This window comes from Miniopterus natalensis, chromosome 8 (genome assembly GCF_054644295.1).
Source record: "Miniopterus natalensis isolate mMinNat1 chromosome 8, mMinNat1.hap1, whole genome shotgun sequence".
In the NCBI taxonomy this organism is placed as follows: domain Eukaryota; kingdom Metazoa; phylum Chordata; class Mammalia; order Chiroptera; family Miniopteridae; genus Miniopterus; species Miniopterus natalensis.
In genome coordinates, this window is record NC_142088.1 from 60,700,060 (window position 1) to 60,722,979 (window position 22,920).

A 22,920-nucleotide genomic window follows, 5' to 3' on the forward strand; every position below is an offset into this window, starting at 1 on the left:
CCAGGTAGCTACAGCTTAACACTGTACAGAATTAAATTTCCTTGAACGAGTGGAGAGTAAAATAGCTACTGTTCTCTGTAGATCCTGGGTGAAGAGACTGGACAAAGAAAGAATAGACACATGCTCAGTAAGGTATGAATGATATAGGAAAGGTGATTACCTGTCAGTCACACCTGAGAACAGATCATTGGCCAGAAGAGGTGTGACCACTGCAAGGGCAGAGAATCTGAGGTACACAAGCTCCTAAACAAAGGGGTTTTCTCTCTTGCTCTTACCTCTCTTGCTCTCTCTCTTGCTGCTCATGCCTGACTCTTGGCTTGTGGGACTCTCATGCTCTGAACTCACCCACATGGCCCACAGCCATGTGGGCCCAGCACAATGGACTAATGGACTTTATGGGACTAGCCTGGTGCTATGCTGGACTTAACTTCACCATGGAACAGAAACTCTGCACTCCGGCTTTGCTTTTAGCTCTGCTGAATCCCTAGCTGCACCTTTTCCAGGACTGGTTTAAGGGAAATGGGACTTTTGAAAGTGAGGGATATAAATCCACTCATTTTCCCATATGAGTCTTAGAAAGTGCTTTTTCTCAAGATATTGTAAGAACCCTACCCCAGCACCCAGTAGGGAAAGGGATTCCCCACTTCCACCAGTGGACACCCTACTTCCACCAACAACAATCACACTCATAATTTCCTTCAGACTTCACAAAGATGAAAGTGACATGCATTTTAAAATATTTTTTATATAGACTAAAACCTTAAGTAGTTGTCATATTGTTTATGGACAGGCCCATGCAACACTATTTGGGAATAAAAACTAACTTTCTTATGGGAAAGGATATATTAAAGGTCTGAATTCAGATCCTCTTTTAAGACTAAATGATTGTGCTTTTAGTTCAATGTATATTGAGCACTGATTAAGCACTTGTATACCCTGTTAGATACTGGGAGTACATGGGAGTACAAAGATAATTAGATTATCATACAGTATTTTTAGTAGATTATGTTATCTTATAATATTAAGAATGTGAGTGGAAACACAGAAAATAACATTATTTTTAACATAAGTCAATAACTTGCTCAATATTCCCTCTTCTCTGCCCTTTCCAACCTCCCATATCTGAAACCTTCACCTGAAGCCCACTGGTCCCTTTTCCTTTCCTGTTCCTGCAGTTTCCCTACACTACCCACTCCATCTCTACCTGATTTCCCACCATCACCGCTACCATCCCCCAAAAAAGTAAATTGATGGGAAGAATCCTCTGAAACAGGTGGTTCTCTGCCTGAATAGGTCCTTTATTCTCCAGTTGGCAGAAAGAAACAAAAGTTCCTTAAAATAGACTCTGGCTAGAGGGAAAGAGCTGTTTGGAGTTAATGGTTCTGAATGTTTGTCTTAGAGGAGTCAAATATGGCAGAAAAATATTAAAGCTCCACTGGGTCAGCTACATCAGAACCCACACAAAGAAGTCAGCCACAGAAAAGGACACTTGAGTCCAAGGAAGCAACTATTGCAGTAGAGGGCCGAAAACTCAGGCCAGGGGTACTTAGAAGGGGTCTCTATAATTTTTTTTTTTAATTCTGAAATTGACAACAAAAGCAAGATCTAGACTAGGAAGCTCTAAACCCTTGTTTCCCCACAGAAACATTAAATGAACAAATTGAAACTAAAATAATTTTATAGACACTCTTGAAATTAGTTAAAAAATCTATACCAACCAAGCATAGTCAATAAAAAAAAGCCAGATAGAAAATGGAAGAAAATTTTATGGAGTTTTTACTCACATTTGTCCCATCCAGTTTGAAGAAAGCAGTAGTCCAGTTAGTCCCCAATCCCATTCAGTGACCTGAAGAGAACCACGTAAGGCAAATTTTTACTTATCTAATCTGTCTGCAAGCTGCCTAAGGGATTGGTCTATTTGTCACCCAACCTGCAGCACAGATAAACAACAGTATCTCAGAGCTCAGGCTAGAAAAATCAGCAGGAAGCAGTGGGCATGACTTGTGAAAATTGTGAGGAGACGACAGACCTTCATACATCTGGGGACGAGAGATGAAAAACAGAGGGATACAATAAAACACCTAAGGCCCCAAGAAGCAGCAGGGACAAAACTCCTAGGAAAATTAAGACATTTAAAAGCAACCATGTATATTTGAAAATTGCAGGGAAAGTACACACAGAGCCACAGAAGATGCATGCACAGAAAAGGCCTGAAAGAACCTTAAACTTTTCTACTGAACTTATTAGTGAAGGTCATTCTCTCATGATAAATTCAGTCAGCAAACATTGGGAGAAGTGGCCCAAATTTCTACAAAAGTTTACAAGGCACACAAAGAAACAGGAAAATATGGCACATTCAAAGAAACAAAATAAACCTCCAGAAAGCATCACTGAAGAAACACAAACTTCAGATTTACTAACCAAGGCCTTTAAAACAACTATCTTTAATATGATCAAAGAGCTAAAAGAAAATACAAAAATAAATAAATTTAAAAATCCAGAAAATTACATTTGAACAAAATGAGAATATCAACAAAGAGAAAGTATAAAAAAGGAATACCACAAATTCTGCATCTGAGAAATATAATAATTGAATCAAAAGATACACAAGAGAGATTCAAGACCAACTCAAACAAGCAGAAAAAAAGTATCAGTGGACCTGAAGACAAATCATTAGAAATTATTGAGTCTGAGGAGAAAAAAGAAAAAAGAATTAAGAAAAGAGAACAGAGCCTGAAGAATTTACAGGACTTCACAGAAGACCAATATACACATTATGGGAGTTCTAGAAGGAGAAGAGAAAAAGATACAAAGAATTTATTTAAAGAAATAATTGCTGAAAGCTTCCCCAAATTGAGAAAAGACATGATTATACAAATGCAAGAAGCTCAATGAACTCCAATCAGGATAAATTCATAGAGACCACAGCAAGACATATTCTGCTAAAACCTTCAAAAGACAAAGACAAAGAGAGAATCTTGAAAGCAACAAAAGAAAAGTCAATTGTACAAGATTCTTAATAAGATTGTCAGCAGATTTCACAGCAGAAGCCTTTCAGGTAAGTAGGTAATAGATCATATATTTGAAGTACAGAAAGAAAAACAACCTGTCAACCAATAATTCTATATCTGGCAAAACTGTACTTTAAAAATGTGTGAGAAATTAAGACATTTCCAGAAAAACAAAAGCTGAGGGAGAGCATTACCACGAGGTCTGCCCTACAATAAATATAGAGGGAATCCTTCAAGTTAAAAAGCAAAAATGCTAGACAGTAACTCGAAGTCATATGAGAATATCCATTTCTTTGGTAAAGGTAAATATAGGGATAACTATAAAAACCTCTTAAGAACAATATCAATAAATCATTAGTTTGTAATGAAATCACTTGCTGAATGAACATTATCTCAACCCAGAGAGTTATATACAGCATTCCAATCACAAATGATATAAACGTGCTCCCAGTTAAAATTATTTCATAATTCTCCAGAGTAGTTAGAAAATGAGAATCGATGAAGTTGTTATCACAAAAATAATTCTAAGTCTACCACAAAGAATTTCTGAAAAAATGGACTCAAGCATGCCAATATTGATATTGGTAAAGTAACCCAACATTGACTTTTCCATCTATAAGCAACAAAAACAAAGAAAATAAATATGAACTATAAATGTATTCTTTGAAACAAAACTAAATATGGCTATTAACAAAGTTAGATGAAGTTCCATGGAGAAAGTTTACAATGCTCTTCTAAAATTTTTATATAAAAGAAGATTTTACTTGAAGATAAAGTAATTTGAGGAATATATTTGGCTTTAGTTTACATCTGTTTCCTTGATATTTCTCCAACTGGTATAGATTCAGAAATAATTCAGCCACTGAAAAAATTTTCAAAGAACACTTTCAAGTCAAAAATTTACACAGCTTGTCTTGTAAGATTGATTATTTTTAAAAGATCAAATTTTAATTTCATTTAATTTTATTAAATTGTCTTCATTTGTATATTTTGTTATTTTTAAATAATACTTTATGTATCACTTTAATTTGCTGTTAGAGTAAGAATGTATGCATAATATTTATAATTTTATAAATTTAACTTAATGCTTTATATATTTATAAATGTTTGATATATAAAAAATTTAATTCTATTGATTTTTAAAAAAAATATGCCTTTATTCATTTCAGAGAGAGGAAGGAAAAGGAAGAGAGAGAGACAGAAACATCAATGATAAGAGAGTCATTGATCAGCTGCCTCCTGCACGCACTCCACTGGGGATTGAGCTTGCAACACGGGCATGTGCCCTGACTGGGAATCAAACCATGGTCTCCTGGATAATAGGTCAATGCTCAACTGCTGAACCATGCTGGCCAGGCTGATTCTATTGATTTTTTTTTTTTTTAATTTTAAATGCTGAGCATTTTGTTTCATAAAACACTATATCCTAGAGAAAATTAAAGAGACAGACAAATGAGATGATTTCAATATTAAGGCTGGGTGATGTAAGAGTGATTTGCTCAGTCATATGGTAACAATAGAAAGGACATTTTATGTTAGTAGTAGTAGACTTGATTAACTACAAATTGGAAGGTCCCAGTCTAAGTTATAGTAAATATATTTAAAAGCTGCCACATATCACAAATAAATGTAATTTTTATATAACTATAATATTTGAGTTGAGTTGCAGTAGCAGTTGACTGGTTGACATAATGACATGTCATATTCTTCAATATTTAAATATTTATCTTGTTCAATTTTGCAGCCTTTTTTTTTTTTCTTATTCTGGTTGCTAACATTTATAGAAGACATGAATTAACCCCATAGGCTTTTTCTCTACTCGTGTAATGGTTAGGGTTCATTTAATGGGAAGGTTCTTAGAAAAGGAGATGCTTGAGATGACTTTTGAAGAATGCATCTTTGAATAGTGAGTCAAGGAGATTGGGAATGTTGTTCCAGGTGCAAAGAACAGAAACTGAACGATGTTGAGTGTGAGCTGTGTACAGATAAACTACAAGCTACTTCATGTTTTGAAAATAGGAAGTCTTCAGCAAAAAATAAAGAGAGATTAAGATGGAAAGGCAGTTAGTGGAAAGGGTGTGAAAAGCTTTGCATGAGAGGGCTTAAATGTCATACTGGGAGAGGCTCTCCCTGAATCACTTTCTGCAGTGGAGTGATGGGAAAAAGTACACATTTCCTATGGACCATTTTGACAGCTAAGTAGAGATGAAATTAAGGCAACAAATTAAAGGCAAGGACATGAATTAAAATAGTATTGCCGTATCTGAGGATAACAGTCTCCAAAGACAGGTACACGAGACGTATTTTTCCCAAGGAGAAGAGTATAAGACAGTTCATTTGGAGAGAAAAGGAATTGAACTTTGGCATTCATTTTATAATGTACATAATGTATTAATACAGCAGTTGATTTATAAATGATATAAACTGGAGGCAAAGCCTCAAAAATGTTTATCAGTTGGGGTGCAGGAAAACAAAAGCTCAGAGACCCCATTGTTCCGGATAAGTGTGTGCCAAGTCAGTGATTTTGCTGATGGGGACATACGGTTTGAGTTGTAAAATATTTAGGAGCTAATATCATCAGTGTTTGATGGTTGTTTGAACATAATGGTTATAGTCATCAAGTGTATGCAGATGAACATTCCTGTATGCTAGTCAGAATACAAAGCTACAAGTGAATCTAGGGTTTGGAGGTGAGGCAGAGTGAAGCAGCTCCAAAACAGAGGAAGTAGATCAGTGGAAGGCAGAGGTATTCTAGTAGCAAATGAAGAGCAGATGGGGAAAGACTATGTGAAAATTCTTTCTGCTATAAATCACAAAGTACTTTAAAAATATGGAAACAAGAAAACTGTTCCTAAACTGCAGCATAAAAAATTTGGGTTAGCTAACAGAAAGAACTTTGTCAGTAGTCATTGTTAAAAACTGTGTTAACACAGAAGGTCATCATTTCTGTTTGCTACGGTTTTACAGGTTTATCCTGTGTCCATGCAGAGAACACACCAAAACATCTTCTTATGCTTCAGTGTTTTTCTCAGCTGTCAAAAAGTTTACATGGTGAGTTTAATACCCCCTAAATCAGAATCTTTCTTACTGCAGCTTATCACCCATGGGCATCTTAATTAATTCTTTGATAATTCAGGCTTATATACCATAAGAACTTAAAAGATTATAGATATTTAGGAAGAACATGCTTCCACTATTCCAGAATAGAGGGCTGGATGTTTTGCAGAAATCACATATGTCTTTTGATCCAGTTATCAAAAACTCCAGTTTCTGTAGGAATTAGGATATGTTCCCAAGCAATATTAAATGCTCTGATATCATCAGGGTGAGAACTACATGGGCTCACCCTGATGTGATTAGTAGATGTGGCTGTCTCTGCTATGATTCAGGGCTAACAAAAGTAATTGCACACCCAAAATACATTCCCCAATTGTTTGCTCTAACATACTCTAAAATTCTTGAGATCTAGGATATTTCAGTTAGGAAAAAAAAGAAAAACAAGGTCCTCATCATCTGGAGGTCACTGTTAAATTGTACATTGCCCTGCAAGAGATGAAAGGTCTTGGGAATGGTCTTCAGTCTTATCCCTGAAGGTATCAACATAGGTAACTCATTCTCATCAGCCAGTTGTAACCTTGGGAGGCACAGAAGCCCAGCCTTGGGAATATAAGATATGAGGGCCAGGTAAGCTAAGGAAAACCTTTGCCTCCTGTTTCACAACAGCCACCAGAACAGGCCTTGGGAAAATTACTGCGAGCTCTTCACTCAGGATATTCTAAGCCTATAAAGACTATAAGATAAGCAAGACTATATAAAGATGTGTGTTTGTATAGTAGAAACTTGACTGAGAACACAGCTTTCTTATATACTATTTGTACTTTAAAGTAATTCAAGACCACTCTAATTCTTAGTAATTAATGATAATTAGCATTAATATTGATTATTATTAATAATATTAAGTGTTACTAATCATTATATTATAATAAAATTATAATTGTAATTCTATAATTCTTAGTTATAATATAAAGATATTAATAATGTTGATATTAATAATATTTTAGCAGGATAACATTAATTATGCACCTAGACAGCAGAGCCCAGGGTAAAGGTTTACTTAATTTCCTTCAAGTTGTGATCCTGAAAAGTCAGTATTTGGTAAAATACATGTTGTTCTCAAATGTGCTAATGGGAAAATCTGCAATGTACAGCAATAGTTACCATTAATTTTCAATGAAGCTTATGAACTCTTGATACCATATGTAGATAGCTAACTGTACTAAAGACTATGTTCACTACACTTTCTCATCTCATCCTCACAAAACTCACTTTACAGAGAAAACTGAGGCTCAATGAGGCAAAAGTCACAAGACCAAGGTTATACAATCAAGAAAGGGATTTTAACCTAGGTCTGAATGTTCACAGATCCTTCTTGTACATACCTCTTGTCATGTATTGAGAGTATTTAATTTGAGAGTATTTAAATCAGAGGTGAAAGCCCAAAATGATATAAATTGGAAAAAATGATTGCATTCAAAGAGACTATAGGCTAATTGGCAAGTTAATGTTTATAAACAGGTAGTCATATTAAATAAATATGTACACACTAAGATATAAATTGTAAGTCTGAGTTGAGGAGCCCATTACTGTGCTAATGAATTTGAGGAGATTGTCTTTTTTCCTGTACAAATGTACAGGTTCTCTCATGACTAAGACAAGAGGCATATTTTGTTCAGTGCAAGAGCACAGACTCCAGGACATGAGGACATGAGAATAGCTCCATATTGGCCAGTGTGGCATGCCTACAGAACGGAGTTGTATTCCCAATATGGTAACATATTACCAACTGTATCAGTGCAGATCTGGGAAGCCAAGGCAGGATTTGACATGCAAGATTTGGGAGCTTAACTTCTCTCATGAGTAAATGGAAAGAGAGCAGGAGTAGACAGGAAGAGATTTTAGCTCATAAGTCTAGTCTAATACCTGTGAAAAGATAGAGAAAAGGAAGAATTGGGTGGGAACACTCTCAGACAGCCAGACAGTTGTGAGATATTCTGAGCCAGGTCAAAGGGAAAAGCCCTAAGTCTCAGGGAACAGGCCAGCACGAGTAGCCCTGTCACACTCAGCCGCTAAGTGGAGCAGCTAGAGGAAGTATGGTGGGGGCAGCTGGGGCTGCATGTCCACTCTGCTCCAGGCAGTAGCTCCCTTGAAGGAGATCTGAACTGTGTATCTCTGTGGCTGCTACATCCAAAATCAACATGCAACAAAAATCTATGTATAAAATGATGATGTCCTTTGTCTCTCCGCATACTTGGCAGTTTTTCTAATGGGAGGTGAGTAGGCCTACATGACCCTCCCATTCATCTGATACTAGACCCTCAGCCTGCTATAATATCTGGTGTGTTTTAACCATGAAAAGAATCCCATGTTTGTTTGTCTTTTGAAGAAAATTAAAATCTTTGCTCAGAATTAAAAGATCTTTGGTGGCGAAATAAAATGTTATTGGCATAAGAGAGAATGTGAAAAAATAAACAAAGAAAGGCAAACACTGCGGGATGTTAATGCTCACTGACCAAGAAGGTGATTAAACACTTTATTGGCTGACCCATACCTTAAAGAATCAGCTTGTTCAGCACTAAATGAGGCCTGCCTGGTGTCTTACCAATACCTCATCATATGCAACAGCAAACCATTATTGATCACCTATTGATCAATAGCTGGACCTGTGACTTCAATGAGGTATTAACAATAGTTCTTATTCCAGACACTATTAAAAATGACCGCCCACACTTGTAAAGAGTTCTGCTGTTTACAGTGCACAATTACATAATTTTGAACATGTAAAATCTGTGAAACATGATACAGCCACACTATATTTGTATGATAGCTCAATTTTGTTGAACACTCTATATCTGAGCATGTGCCCAGGATGTCGTAGTGAATATCATATTTAATCAATATAGCAGTCCTATGAGGTGTCATTATCCCTCCTGTTTTATAGTTAAGGAAACTGATCATTAATCAAATTAAGTGACACACCCAAGTTGACACAGCTGGCAAGGTTAAGACTAGGAAACTGAATCAAGATCAAATAACTACAAAGTGACTGCTTATAGTCAGTCTTCCTCCACATTAAGTGATATCTAACAGTAAAGGTTAATATATGGCACATATCAAGTGATTTTTTCAAATAATCAAATGCACCAGGAATTCAGAGAAGTAATAGTAAACAGTCCTTTATTTCTGATTGGGGCCCAATAATATGTGTTGGATGGATGACCAAACAAAAGGAAAGATTAAATGCATTCATAGCACTGGTAATGCTGTAAAATCACAGATGGGACAAGGGAGATTTTCCTTAATCTATGGATCAATTTAAACAAAAAAAAGAAGAGCCATGAAATTCATGAGAATATAAATTGGAAATGGAAGGAATGATTCAATATTATGAATTATACTAGATAGTTTAGATAGTCTTGTATTCAGTTACTATTTACTCCATAATTTCTAATTGTCCACTGTAGTAAGCTCTTTCTCTCTAGACAGGTAGATGAGTAGATGATAGATTAGATAGACAATAGATAGATAGATGATGATAGATAGATTAGGTAGATAGACAGATGATAGATAGATGATAGATAGATGATAGATAGATGATGATAGATAGATAGATAGATAGATAGATGATAGATAGATAGATAGATAGATAGATAGATAGATAGATAGATAGATGATAGATAGATAGATAGATAGATAGATAGATAGATAGATAGATGATAGATAGATAGATAGATAGATATAGATAGATGATAGATAGATGATATAGATAGATGATAGATGATAGATAGATGAGATAGATAGATGATAGATAGATAGATAGATAGATAGATAGATAGATGATAGATAGATAGATAGATAGATGATAGATAGATAGATAGATGATAGATAATAGATAGATAGATGATAGATGATAGATAGATATAGATAGATAGATGATGATAGATGATAGATTAGATAGATAATAGATAGATGATAGATAGATGATAGATAGATGATAGATAGATAGATAGATAGATGATAGATAATAGATAGATAGATGATAGATGATAGATAGATATAGATAGATGATGATAGATGATAGATAGATATAGATAGATATAGATAGATGATGATAGATGATAGATAGATATAGATAGATGATAGATAGATGATAGATTAGATAGATAATAGATAGATAGATAGATAGATAGATAGATAGATAGATAGATGATAGATAGATGATAGATAGATGATAGATAGACAGACAGATAGACAGACATATAGATAGATATAGATAGATGATAGATAGATGATAGGTGATAGGTGATAGATGATAGATAGATAGATAGATAGATAGATAGATAGATAGATAGATAGATAGATAGATAGATAGATGATAGATAGATAGATAGATAGATGATAGATAGATAGATAGATGATAGATGATAGATAGATAGATAGAGATAGATAGATGATAGATAGATAGATAGATAGATAGATAGATAGATAGATAGATAGATAGATGATAGATAGATAGATAATAGATAGACTGGACATATATAATCTCTCTAGTCTCCATATATGTAGACTATATATGTAGTTTCTCTCTCTCTCTCTCTCTCTCTCTCCACATACACAGGGTAGGGAAAAGGTAGGTTTTACAGTTGTTAATATGGAAAATAATGCTATAAATAATAGATAATAATGATAATACAAGAATAAACTCTCATACTCACAATTGTAAACCTACTTTTCTCCACCCTATATGTGTGTGTGTGTGTGTATGTGTGTGTGTGTGTGTGTGTGTGTATAAACCCATGGCTTGGGTCTATTGTGTCATCTAACATACATGGGGTGCTCAAAGAGAGGAAGGAACTTGCCCATGGTCAAACAGCAAATAAATTCTTCAGCCAAAATTCAAAACAGAACTATCTCACCCCAAAACAAACACTTTCTACTGCATGGCAGTGCCAAATCTCCAAAGTAATTTGTGAATTCTTGATCCCTATACAGCATAGCAAATCTATGTCTACATGGAACCATTTAGTAAAGAAACAGAGCTCCTGAAGAGAAATTGATGCTGCGAGGTATGCAGTTGGCTATCATTTTTAAGTCAAATATACCCTCACAACCCTGATAGTCCAGTATATACTGACCTATAACAGAATATAAAATTCTTCATATTCTAACCTGAAAAATATTACTTAAATCTATACAGAGTTCATCAAAGTTGTGTGGGGTTTTTTTTTCCATAATATGCATACCCCAAAATAAGAATACTGCCAAGTATCATAAAACATTTGGGAAGATGTCCTTCAATAAACCATCAGTTCACATTCACTAATTCTTGACAAATTTTAGGAGCTGTAAAATCTTTAGTCATAAATTGACCAACTGTTCTTCACTAACCTTGGTTCCTTGAAGTATGACTAAGTATATTCACCAAATTCCATTCAACAAATATTTATTGAGCATTTACTATATAAAATATGTTGCCAAAACCCTGGGGGGAAGGCATTAGAAGATAAATATGGCATGGCTCCTAACCTCAAGGAAGTTTGCAAATTTATATGGGAGAAAAGCCATGTACAACTAAAAACAAAATAAGGCAAAATTTGAAATTTTCCAAAATACCAATACACACAATGCATTCCAGAAACATATAAAAGAGAGATATTAGTTTTTACTGAAGGAATTATACATGGTTTCAGGGGTTTAAACTCAACTCCTGGTACCAAAGTTTGTATTAGTTTTGTATTATGTCATAACAATCCCCCAAATTTTGTACCTTAAACATTTATCATCTCAACAGTTTCTACCACACATCCCGGTAGAGCTTAGTTGAAAGTCCTGCCTAGAGATCTCCCACCAAGTCTCTTCTGGACTACAGTTTCTTCTGAAGGCTCTGCCGTGGGAGAATCTGCTTCTGACTCACTCACATAATGGCTAGGAGGATCCAACTCCTCTCCAGCTATTGGACTAAGAGCCTGAGGTCCACATTGATCATTGGCCAAAGGTTTCCCTCAAGTCCAGGCCATGTGGGCCTCCCCATAGCATAGGTCCCAAGATGGCAGCCAGCTTCCCTCAAAGTGAAAGAACATAAGAGCATAAATGAGCAAGGCCTGCTTCACGGTCTTAGTGTAATCTAATCCTAGGAGTGACATTTCATCCCTCTCTTCATTAGAAATGAGGTACTGGGAGTAACCCACACTCAAGGGGAGGGGATCACACAAGAGGCAAGAATACAAGAGGCAATATCATCGGGGCCATCTCAGAGGCTGCATGCTAGAGTAGGCCTTGAAGGATAGGTGGGATTTTAACTGGTAGAAATGTAAGGAGTTGAGGAGTACAGGTTTTGGGTTTTTGGTTTTTTTGCTTGTTTTTAATGTTTTTATTGATTTCAGAGAGAGGAAGGGAGAGATAGAAACATCAATGATGAGAGAGTCATTGATCCGCTGCCTCCTGCACCGCCCCCCCCCCCCAGTGGGGATTGAGCCCATAACCGGAGCATGCTCCCTGACCGGGAATCCAATCGTGACCTCCTGGTTCATAGGTCAACACTCAACCACTGAGCCACAATGGCCAGGCAGGAGTACAGGTTTTAGAAAGAGAATGAGCACATATACCCAGGTAAGGTCACATAGGGGTTTGCTTGAGAAGAGCAAGTAGTTATTGCAGCTTGGTGGAAACATGAAGGCACAATGCTAGAGAATTAGTCTTTGCGGCAGGTCAGGTTAAATAATGTCAGGCTAACAAGTTAGCTTTATCATTTTAGATTTGAGGAATTGTTTATTTTTAACGTAACAGTAACCGGATCAGAAATATGCTTCGAGAAAAGGAGCCTGGAAATCCTGAAAGCTAGACTTGATGTATGACACATTTTGTGAAGGCAAAGAGTACTTTAAGGAAGCTCTCCTAAAGTACAAAGAGTGACTATCATGACCCCAGCTAGAACAGCTGCAGTGGAGGGAAGAGAAGGGCTTATGAAACAGCATGTCTATGTTCTACCGTGCATTTCCTACAAATGAATTTTTTAAAAAATTTCCAATTCTCGAAATACCTTATATTATATGGATTTTCAAAATTTTTCAGTTTCTATTATTGTTTCTCCTAACTCTTTCATGCCTGCTTCAGGGCAACTGTTACCTATTGAATATCAGGCTAGCAAAAACATTTGATCTGAACCTTGCCCATTTGCCTCTGCTGCCTCAAAGGAGGAAACATATGACCTGTCTTTGATCACACTTTTTTCCTAAAATGAAAACATCCTCCAATATGTGATTCTTATAAAAGGTGAGTGTGAAAATTTTGGGATAAACCACATTTAAGCCCAGGGACTCAAAGTTAATAAAAACATACCGGGAAAAGAGAAGCTGTTGCAAGGCTTGGTGGCTATTTAATTCTTTCGCAAACCTCAGGAAACCTGTCCAGCCTCAATATAGACAAAAGCGGGAATGAGTGCTCAATTAGTAGCAGTTTCTCAACATTTTGTCCAATTATCTAATAAAGAAAGCGAGAAGCTCGGTACATAAATTTGTTCCATTACGGAAGCAACCTTCAGCGAGTAAGCCAGTCGGCTTTATTATTCAAATCATCAGTGTGATGCTTGTAAAATGAAACAAAGGCAGCTCTTTAATGATAAATATTACAATGCAGCTACTTTTCACATATGTCTCCACACACACACACACGTTGTGCACCATTCGCTGAAATATAAATGAGACAACCAAGTGACAATTCAGATACAAGAAAAATAGACAAAGCCCCAAACAGAATGGATGATCCAGTTACTACTCTGACATTATTGCCGCTTTTAGGGAACAGCTGACTTGAGTCATCAGTTTCCATCATCTGTTCTATTTTCTTTTGCAGACTTTTGCCACGGAACTTTTCACCAAAGATGCTGGGTAAAAAATCAGAAATAGATAAAAGTCTAGAAAGCAATCCTTCAGATTAGCACCTCCTCTCCCTTTAATTTCAAGAAGGGATGGAGTTCTTAGGAGGTCTGTCCTTTGACAGATCTTTCAGAGGCAAAGACTGGAAATCTCCTGCCTCAGCAAGGTCACTGCCACGTTCACCCCAGCCCAAGCCTCCTGGAGTTCTGCAGGCTGAGAGCAAAAGAATGAAGGCCCAGAAACAGCTTAAGAGATAAGCTTCTGAGACTGAAGTCAGGGTCAGGCCTTCTAGAAATGTAAAAGCAGTCACACATCACCAGAAGTATTCTAGTTAGCACCACTCACATATGTTCTTGTATTGGTCTCCTTATGTTTGGACACATTTTTTTCTCTTTAACACAAAGAACAAGTTGTACACATTCCAGCAGCATCCTGCAGCCAGATTTGCCTCGTGAACAATACCTTTTACAGAACTCCTATCACCTTTGCAGACCCTTTGCTTCTAGATATGACACCCATCTCACCGTGACTCTCCTTGACCCACACACAACAAATCTCTCATATTCCAGACAGCACAATAAAAATCATGGGAATCAGGCATCCATTTTCAGCAGAATCTGGTAGAAGACCTTTTTTTTTTTTTTTTAATTGATTCCAGAGAGATGTTGGGAGAGGGAGAGAGAATAGAAACATCAATGATGAGAGAGAATCATGGATTGGCTGTCTCCTACCCGCCCCCTACTGGGGATTGAGCCCACAACCCAGGATGTGCCCTGACCAAGAATCAAACCATGATCTCCTGCTTCACAGGTCAATGCTCAACCACTGAGCCACGCTGGCCAGGTGAAGACTGTATTAAATGCAAATAGCATGTGACTGTCCCCAGGATTGTTGAGATCTGCCTACCTGGCCTCAGCTCTCCTTAGACCAACATTTTTAGATATATGCCTTTTCTTTTACTTACAAATGCCCTCCTGAGTACATTCCAAATAACATTACTCTAAGGCACTCAACAAATACCATAAAAATGGTGTGGTATCTGAAATTGCAATATCTATTCTGAATCTCACAACTCATCAAGTTGCTGCTATCCAGTGATAGTGACACAGTCACCCTGTTTAAATAATGCTATTTGAATATCAACTGCTCAAGTAGCATTATTTAAGCAATTACACCCACAAATATCTGACAACCTAGTGTCTTGTATTCACTCACACCAGCCTGATGAATGCTGCAATCATTGGGAATGAAATTCAAGACATGGTATGATTTCCCTAGATCTCAGGGGAAGTCCACACCCTGGCTCAAAGGATGTCCCTGACCCCAGCTGTGAGAAAGGCACACATGATTTAATTTCAGCTATTTTCAAGCGAAAGACAGTACCCTGTGGACTCCCCACTCTCCATCCTGTAGAGAGAATGTTAGATATCTTATTATATAGCTAGTCTATAAATTTGGCTATCTTAAGAAATAAATTAAAATGCTGAGTCAAGAATCAAAATCACCTGGAATAGCCACCTTACTTAATTATTTGACCCATCCCATGCCCATGCAGACACTTCCAAAAAGCATGTCACACCTCTTCACAACTAGCATATAATCTTTTTTAAAATGCCATCAGGTAATTCTATCCTCTAGCAAAGTAGAGGAAATGATAAGGATAGTTACTTATACACGAAGAATTTTTCTCCAGGGCAATTATCTTAACTATTTTTTTTCAAAATTAGCTAATCTGCAGTCCCATGAAAATATTGTTTCTCTCATCCTGCTCTTCTTACCCCAAAAGAAAGTAAAGACAGATTCCCATTAGAGAAAAAGCTTAAAAGGTAAAAAAAAAAAAAAAAAAAAAAAATCCAGACAACATTTTCAAATATTCTAAAGTGATATAAAGGTACCAACATACATTTGGTCTTCACTACATACAAACCTAAGATTGTGATTTAACTAATTATCCTGACATTTCCAATAGAAGCAATTGTTTTAAAAAAACTTTTAGAAGCTGGAAATTTAATGAAGCTTCCTTGAAAAGTTTCCCAATTAGAAGAGTACCGGTTAGAGATAGATTATTTTTAATCAAATGACAATTGGTAGTTGAGAGCTGAATATAGAGTCAGCATTCAGCTGGTCATGTAAAGGTGTTCTCTTTTCACAAGAAATACTCTATAGGCATTAATGAATTTTAATTGCTTTCTAGTTATAATGTAACATTTTAAGTTAGTTTTCACATGAAATAATATCTAAGTTTTGTGCTAAGACATGCTCTGAACATTATCTATAAAGACTGTTCCATAGAAGAGTGAACATTTTTAACTTGTTTTTCTCTTCTGTTGAAAGAACATATTACTTATATCTAATAGCACTGGCTAATATACACTGAAGGCCTATAACGTGCCAGAGTCTTTAGCTAAACTATCTCTAATTTTTACAAGGTGGTATTATTGTCCCTTGTTTTACAGATGAGGGTGTCGAGGCTCAGGGAGCTGGTAGGGACTACGCTGGTATCCCATCTCTGCCCCATCTAGTGCGCAAGGGCATGTTCCTTCTCCTATCCACTCTGCCTACATAAAGAACATTTTTAAACTCAGAGCTTTAAAGAAAGGGATGTAGGATGGTTATATTTCCTTATACTGTCTATAGGAAACTTCAGAGCAAACCATATTTTTTTTTCATCCATTTTTCCAAATTAAGCCCTAAGAAATTATGTGCAAAAAACAAGCAAAGGACTTGAACACATACATAAATATACACATTCACACACATATCCCTAGAAACAAATTTTCAGAAGTAATAAATAACTAAATAGTTAGTGTTATCACACCAGCATAAAAACATGTAACCTTCAAATACATAAAGTACTTTGCTGGTATTGTGGCAATTAAAACTGATGTAGACATAACAATGTAAAACTGATATCATTGACCTGGACCCAAAATCAGAGGACATGCAGATATACATGCAACTTTATCTTGAGCAAATAATAACAAAAAAGTTCAAAATGATAGTACACATGAGTATGTTGTATTAGTAATTAACACAATGTGAATCGTGGACACTGCATATTTGAATTTTCTTGAGCCAATTAAAAAACAACACCATTCTTTCCAGGTATGTGGGAAAAGATTTGGAGGAAGGGGTGCAATTTTCAATAGTTCTTTAAATGATAGGAGAGATGCACTTTGGAATTTTGGGGAGGAAAACAGGTAGAAAGTGCATTCTGAATGAAGATGCTGGAGTTAGAGTGTGTTGAACAGACAAAGTGGGTGGTGAGGAAGTCTGCCTGTTAAGAAGTGGAGGAGGCATTTATTATAGGCAAAGGATATGTCAAAATTACCCTTTTTAAATAGATGAATTAATGTTTAAACCCATAAAGGATCCAATTTACTGAAAATTATTGAGTCCCTTATGGAAAGCCAATAATGATTACAACCGAGAGAGCTGTCGTTCCATAGTCTGGATGTATATGCCATATGTGTTTATCTTTTACACTAGCCTACTTACATGCGATAATACTACAGCAGCTTTCAAGATGAACGTTTGACAAGCCAGCTCACCGCCGACTGACACCTCCATCTCAGATGGCCTGACATATATAAAAAGAAATTGAATGTTTATCCGCGTGCTTTCCGGGATTTGACATATGTGCTATATAAGAGTCACAGAAGGAAACTTCAGAAAAGAAATTAAGGAATGTACTTGTCAGTTTATTAATCAAAGTTTACCTGCTTCACATTACACGGAGACAAATTAAGCTGGCTACTATGGTACTTCGAAAACATCTGCTAACAAAGTCAGAAGTAATGATAAACAAACGAGTTTGCTTTGTGGCTGATTTTCATCCAGCTGCATTTAATTATAATGGCGCTATCAAAGAAAGCTCCCCATTAGCTGCTAATTCGGAATGACTTCAGAAGGAATCCCAGAGCCTCCAGTGATATCCCTCCAACTCCAGCAACTTTCTCATCTCTGCCAGTGCCTGTGAAGAGCCATATTATAGAGCTTTGGTTATCATTTACGGCTGTTATTAACTGCCAGGGTGGCATGCAGTGTTTTTTCCCAAGACTAACTTTAATGTGACCAATTAAACCTTTAAAATGATAAAATTTATGACATTCATGTTCAGTTCCAACTTTAGACTAAGATAAAAAACCACCTTAATAAAGGAAGGAAAAATCTTATTTTTAATGCATTTTAAATTTTTATTTTTCAATTACAGTTGACATTCAATATTATATTAGTTTCAGGTGTACATCATAGTGGTGAGACATTTATATACCTTACAAAGTGATTCCTCCAATAATTCTAGTACCCACCTGGCACCATACATAGTTATTATAATATTATTGACTATATTCCCTATGTTCTACTTTCCCCTTGACTATTGTGTAGTTGTCAATTTGTACTTCTTAATCCCTTCACCTTTTTCACCCACCATATTTTAAGTGAAATGAAACCTGTCAGGTTATTTATCAGTCTACAGTCACTACAGATAAAAATATAAGTGGCACTGGTTTTTCAAATTCAAGTTGAATTGGCTTTTTCAAATAAGCAAATATCCAAAGCCTCTTAGAAGAACTATACTTCTACTCAACTCAATAATGAATCACCATTGGGCTTTGCCTCTTGATCAGCATTGGTTCTTACAAACTCCCCAGTGTATAGTCTCCCTTTTAAAGTTCATAGTTTGAGACAGGAAGGTGGAAATATCAAAAGTAGCACCTCTCTTTCTCATGCTTTCCCAAATACAAAAATGAGTGATTCCTCACCCAAATCTGGTTTCTGCCTGGCCAGGAAGCAAACACAAAATCAAAAGCTTGCATGTGCAATCAATTCACAGCTATATGTGTGCCTTTGCTGATTCAACCTGGGAGCACACTACACCTCATTTATTTGTCTTGGGGTGACCTGGTAAGGCACAAGTTAAAAGTCAAAATGTATAACCTAGGAATGTATTTATGTTCATTTGTTACTAACCTCTTTAACAAAGCAACAAGCCACAAGAAGAGAAGATTCATAAAGAAAATAAATGAATGCAGAGTAACCCAGATTGGGAATGGTAGGTATTTGGCAGAGTTGGATCTGGCCAACCTCCCAGCACCCATGACATTATGTATTTTTCTAACATCTGCAAGAACTTATTTGATCATGGAAGGTGTTTGAAATTGAGAGAGAATGGAGGCAATTTTTGCCAACTGTAATGTTAATACCTTTGGAAGGTTTTGTTTGTGTGTTTGATTGTCCCTTTGTTTTCCAAGGAAGAACAAAATATCTCTAAATTGAACAGATTTTTAACTTCTGAATATGCTTTGCAATTTCCAATCCTCAAGTAGTCAGTATTGTCTGTGGAGATTCTTTGACTTATCAGAAGGGAAAATGGAAGTGAGAGAGGACACCATTACTTTTAAGCGTGCTTTGTGGAAACTTACTTCTAGTTATTCATTAGAAAGAGCATGTGACATTAATTTCACCCTTGGCACAAAGATCAAATCATGTTGTTAATGTCATTGTTGTGTTTATAACCATATTTGTGATGACTTGAATGCTGCCCCCCTCCAATTGGCTTGAAAATAAGCATAATTCTTCTGTACTTGGTTTCATAAAACTGGGGTGTGTCCTGTTTCAAAAGAGAATGTGCAGGAAGGAGCATGGTTTTTAGTGGTAGTCAATCAAAACCAAGGATTTTTCTAATGTTATTTGAAAGAACTGCAGTAATGCCCACAGTCATTCTACTCTAAAATTCTTCAGGCTGAGGGCCTGAGCAAATGCAGCCCTCTTTTCAAATCATACTTCTCATAGCTCTTCCACTTTTTCTTCAGAAAACCACATAAGATTGCTGTGGAATAAACATTTTGGAGAATGGAAGACCCAGTGGTATAAATGTTATTACATTCTGGTACAAAGGGCCTTAAGAGTAAACCAGTATGACCATTCAGTTTCTCTAATTGTGAACCTCCGTGTCTTAATTTTAAAGTATCTTTGGGCCCAGCCGGCCATGGCTCAGCAGTTGAGCATTGACCTAGGATCCAGGAGATTGAGGTTCACTTCCAAGTCAGGGCACATGCCTGGGTTGTGGGCTAGATCCTGAGCAGGGGTCATGCAGGAGGCAGCTGATCAATGACTCTCTTATCACTGATGTTTCCATCCCTCTGTCCCTCTCCCTTCCTCTCTCTGAAATCAATAATATATATATATATATATATATATATATATATATATATATATATACACACACACACACATATTCTATATTCTCTCTTTATATATATATAATCTTTGGTACTAGAACTCATATTTTCCTCTATAGTGTTGATCTACCCACAGGTCTTGGCTCTTCTTATAGCTAAATCCCTGAGCATGCACATATACTCATGAGGTGTATGTTTCTATTTAAGAACATTAATCAAGTCTCTAAGATTTCAGTTACATAAATACATAACTAAACAGAAAAGTTCACATTTTCAGAAAGTTCCAGCAGGTAAAATTAACCCTGAAGTACAAGGCAATACAGATATACTGGCAGATACAGGTTGGTGAATGGGCCAACTCATGTCCCTGACCTTTCTGTGCCTCGGGTTCTGTATCTTTAGTTTGGGGATTACACTTGACTTAATCTCATTCTTGCCTTTCTAACATTAACTGAGAAAATTGATTAGAAAATACATTTTACTCTCTGCTCATAAGAAAATATTCATTGTAAATATAGAATCTGAATGCAGAAAAATGGAAGAAGACCTTTATTTGTATTGTGTGTATCTGTAAAGGTCTAGAGTCAGTTACATGTGATTCAAGGAAGCAGAAGTTACAATCTAGTATCCCCTAGACTCAAGGCTCCATTCAACCTCAGCAACTCCAGTTTTATCTGCTCTTTATATTGCAATTTGGAACATGAATTTGTTTGGGGGAAAAAATGAAGGCTACTCATCTACTTCAGTACTCTCAGTTTACAGGGAGATAAAAGGAAACTCAAAGGTGTAAGTGACTTGCCTATGTTCAACATTTACCTGCAAGAACAAGGTTAGAACATGGAAAAGATTAGGATGTCTTCTGCCTGTGAGTTCAGTTCTGCCTGTTTTGTGGTAGTACAAAAGAAAAAATGATAATGTTTTATTATGTTTAAACCCACAACTAAATTTTATTACTATCTATCATCTTATCTTTCTCTAGTTGTGGACTCTGTCAAATGTTCTGCTCCTCTTACAATTTTTTATTTTTTTACTTAACAGCATTTCGTATGTATATCTAGTCAATCCATTTCTGGCCCTCACAAAATCATAAGGTTGCAAGTTGCTCTCAGAGAATTGGGAACAATTTATTTAACTTACTTGGCATGCTGCTTATCACAACAATATGTAAATGAGATTGCTTAATAAATATCACTTATTGATGTTGACTTCATCTGCAACTTCCTATGCAGCTTAAAAGTCAAGTTCAACATTATTCTAAGTTGTGAATTTATTTTCACAGTTATATTCACCCAGCAAATACTTCCTAAATACTTCCTGTGTATAAATAACTGCTAACCCTCCTGATTTTCACATGGAGTGTGGGAAACATAGGGACACAATTATATGTAAGTGTAAATATCAACATGCTACTGCAGTCTAAGAGAAAAAAAAGAGAATTTCCAGCTAGAGGATATGGGAAGAGGCAGGCAAGCGTATCTTGTGGGGGTTGTGGCTTTATAGCTATTCTAGAAGAATGAGTAGAATTTCAATGCCAGAAATAGAAGGTGGGTTTTTCAGGTGGTATTTAAGATTGTTCAGTGGTCTCAACAGCTAAAGAGGTTATGGGACTCTGTATTAACTGTGCCTACAACAACATTCCAGTAACCAAAACATCTCATTGCTCTGCCATCTTCTCTTTCAAACCTCTCCCAGATCTGGTGTTCCTATTTTCTATCCTGTTGCCCTCTACTTGGATTCCACCTCTCTCCCTTTGGGGATGATGTCTCATCTGGACTGCCTGCCAGGCTTTCAATTTTAGTTCCATGAATACACAGGGTCTGTCATATCACCTTGGGTCTGGGTTCCTTTGCCTGTTCACCAACCCAGTCCCTTTCATGCCACGCTCAGGTTCTTCCATCCCTCTGCCTGGCACTATGTTCTGGAAACATTGTTTAAGAGAGAATGACATGAGAAATAGACAAATATATTCAGGAATGGTCTCAACAACAATAAAAATCTTAATTTTTTTCTATTTATTACTCCATCTAACCATACTCTTTAATCTTTCCTTTCCCTATTCTTTGAAGACAAATCCCACAGACTTCTGATTCCTTTCAGTAGTTAAAATCTAGTCTAGAACAAGACATAAATATCATATCCTCTTACCTGAATCTTGCCTTGTGGCTTTGTTCCTGCCAGATGGGAGGGCAGCAGAGTTGCTTTATACACTTTCACTGCCTCTCCACCTTTCTACTATTTTTAGATTTCCCCTGAGTCTCAACATCGTTTGGCTCTCAAAGAGGATGGGCGAAGTGAAAGTCTAAGTGACAGTTGTCCAAGTGCTACTCACTGTACTTTTTGTAGGTTTCTCAAACCAAGCCCCCGAGCCTGGAGGTTTTTTGAGATGGATGATGCATTCCATGGCTGACCTCTTCTCTCTCTCATCTCTGGCTCCTGGCTTTCTGCCCAACAGTTTCAGGGGTGCAGTTCCCATGACACAGTAGGCCTCTGAAGCCTCCGCGTGATCCATGGAATATTCACACATCCTTGTCATGTAAAACACTGGCGGTGCAGGCTGCCTGCTGCTGCTCTTTCTTCTTTCCCTGTCTTTCAGATGTTCCAGCTATCTCTCACTCAGAATTCTGCGTTTGGGTAACTTGAAGCAAAATCCATGAGATTCACATGAAGCTCTCTTAAGAACTTTCTTACCATCCTCTACTCTGATGTCTGTGCCAACATGGGCCTCATGAACCTCTAGGACTCAGCAAGCTATCATCAGGAAAGTGAGGTGTCAGTCACCATTTTTAATAGACATTC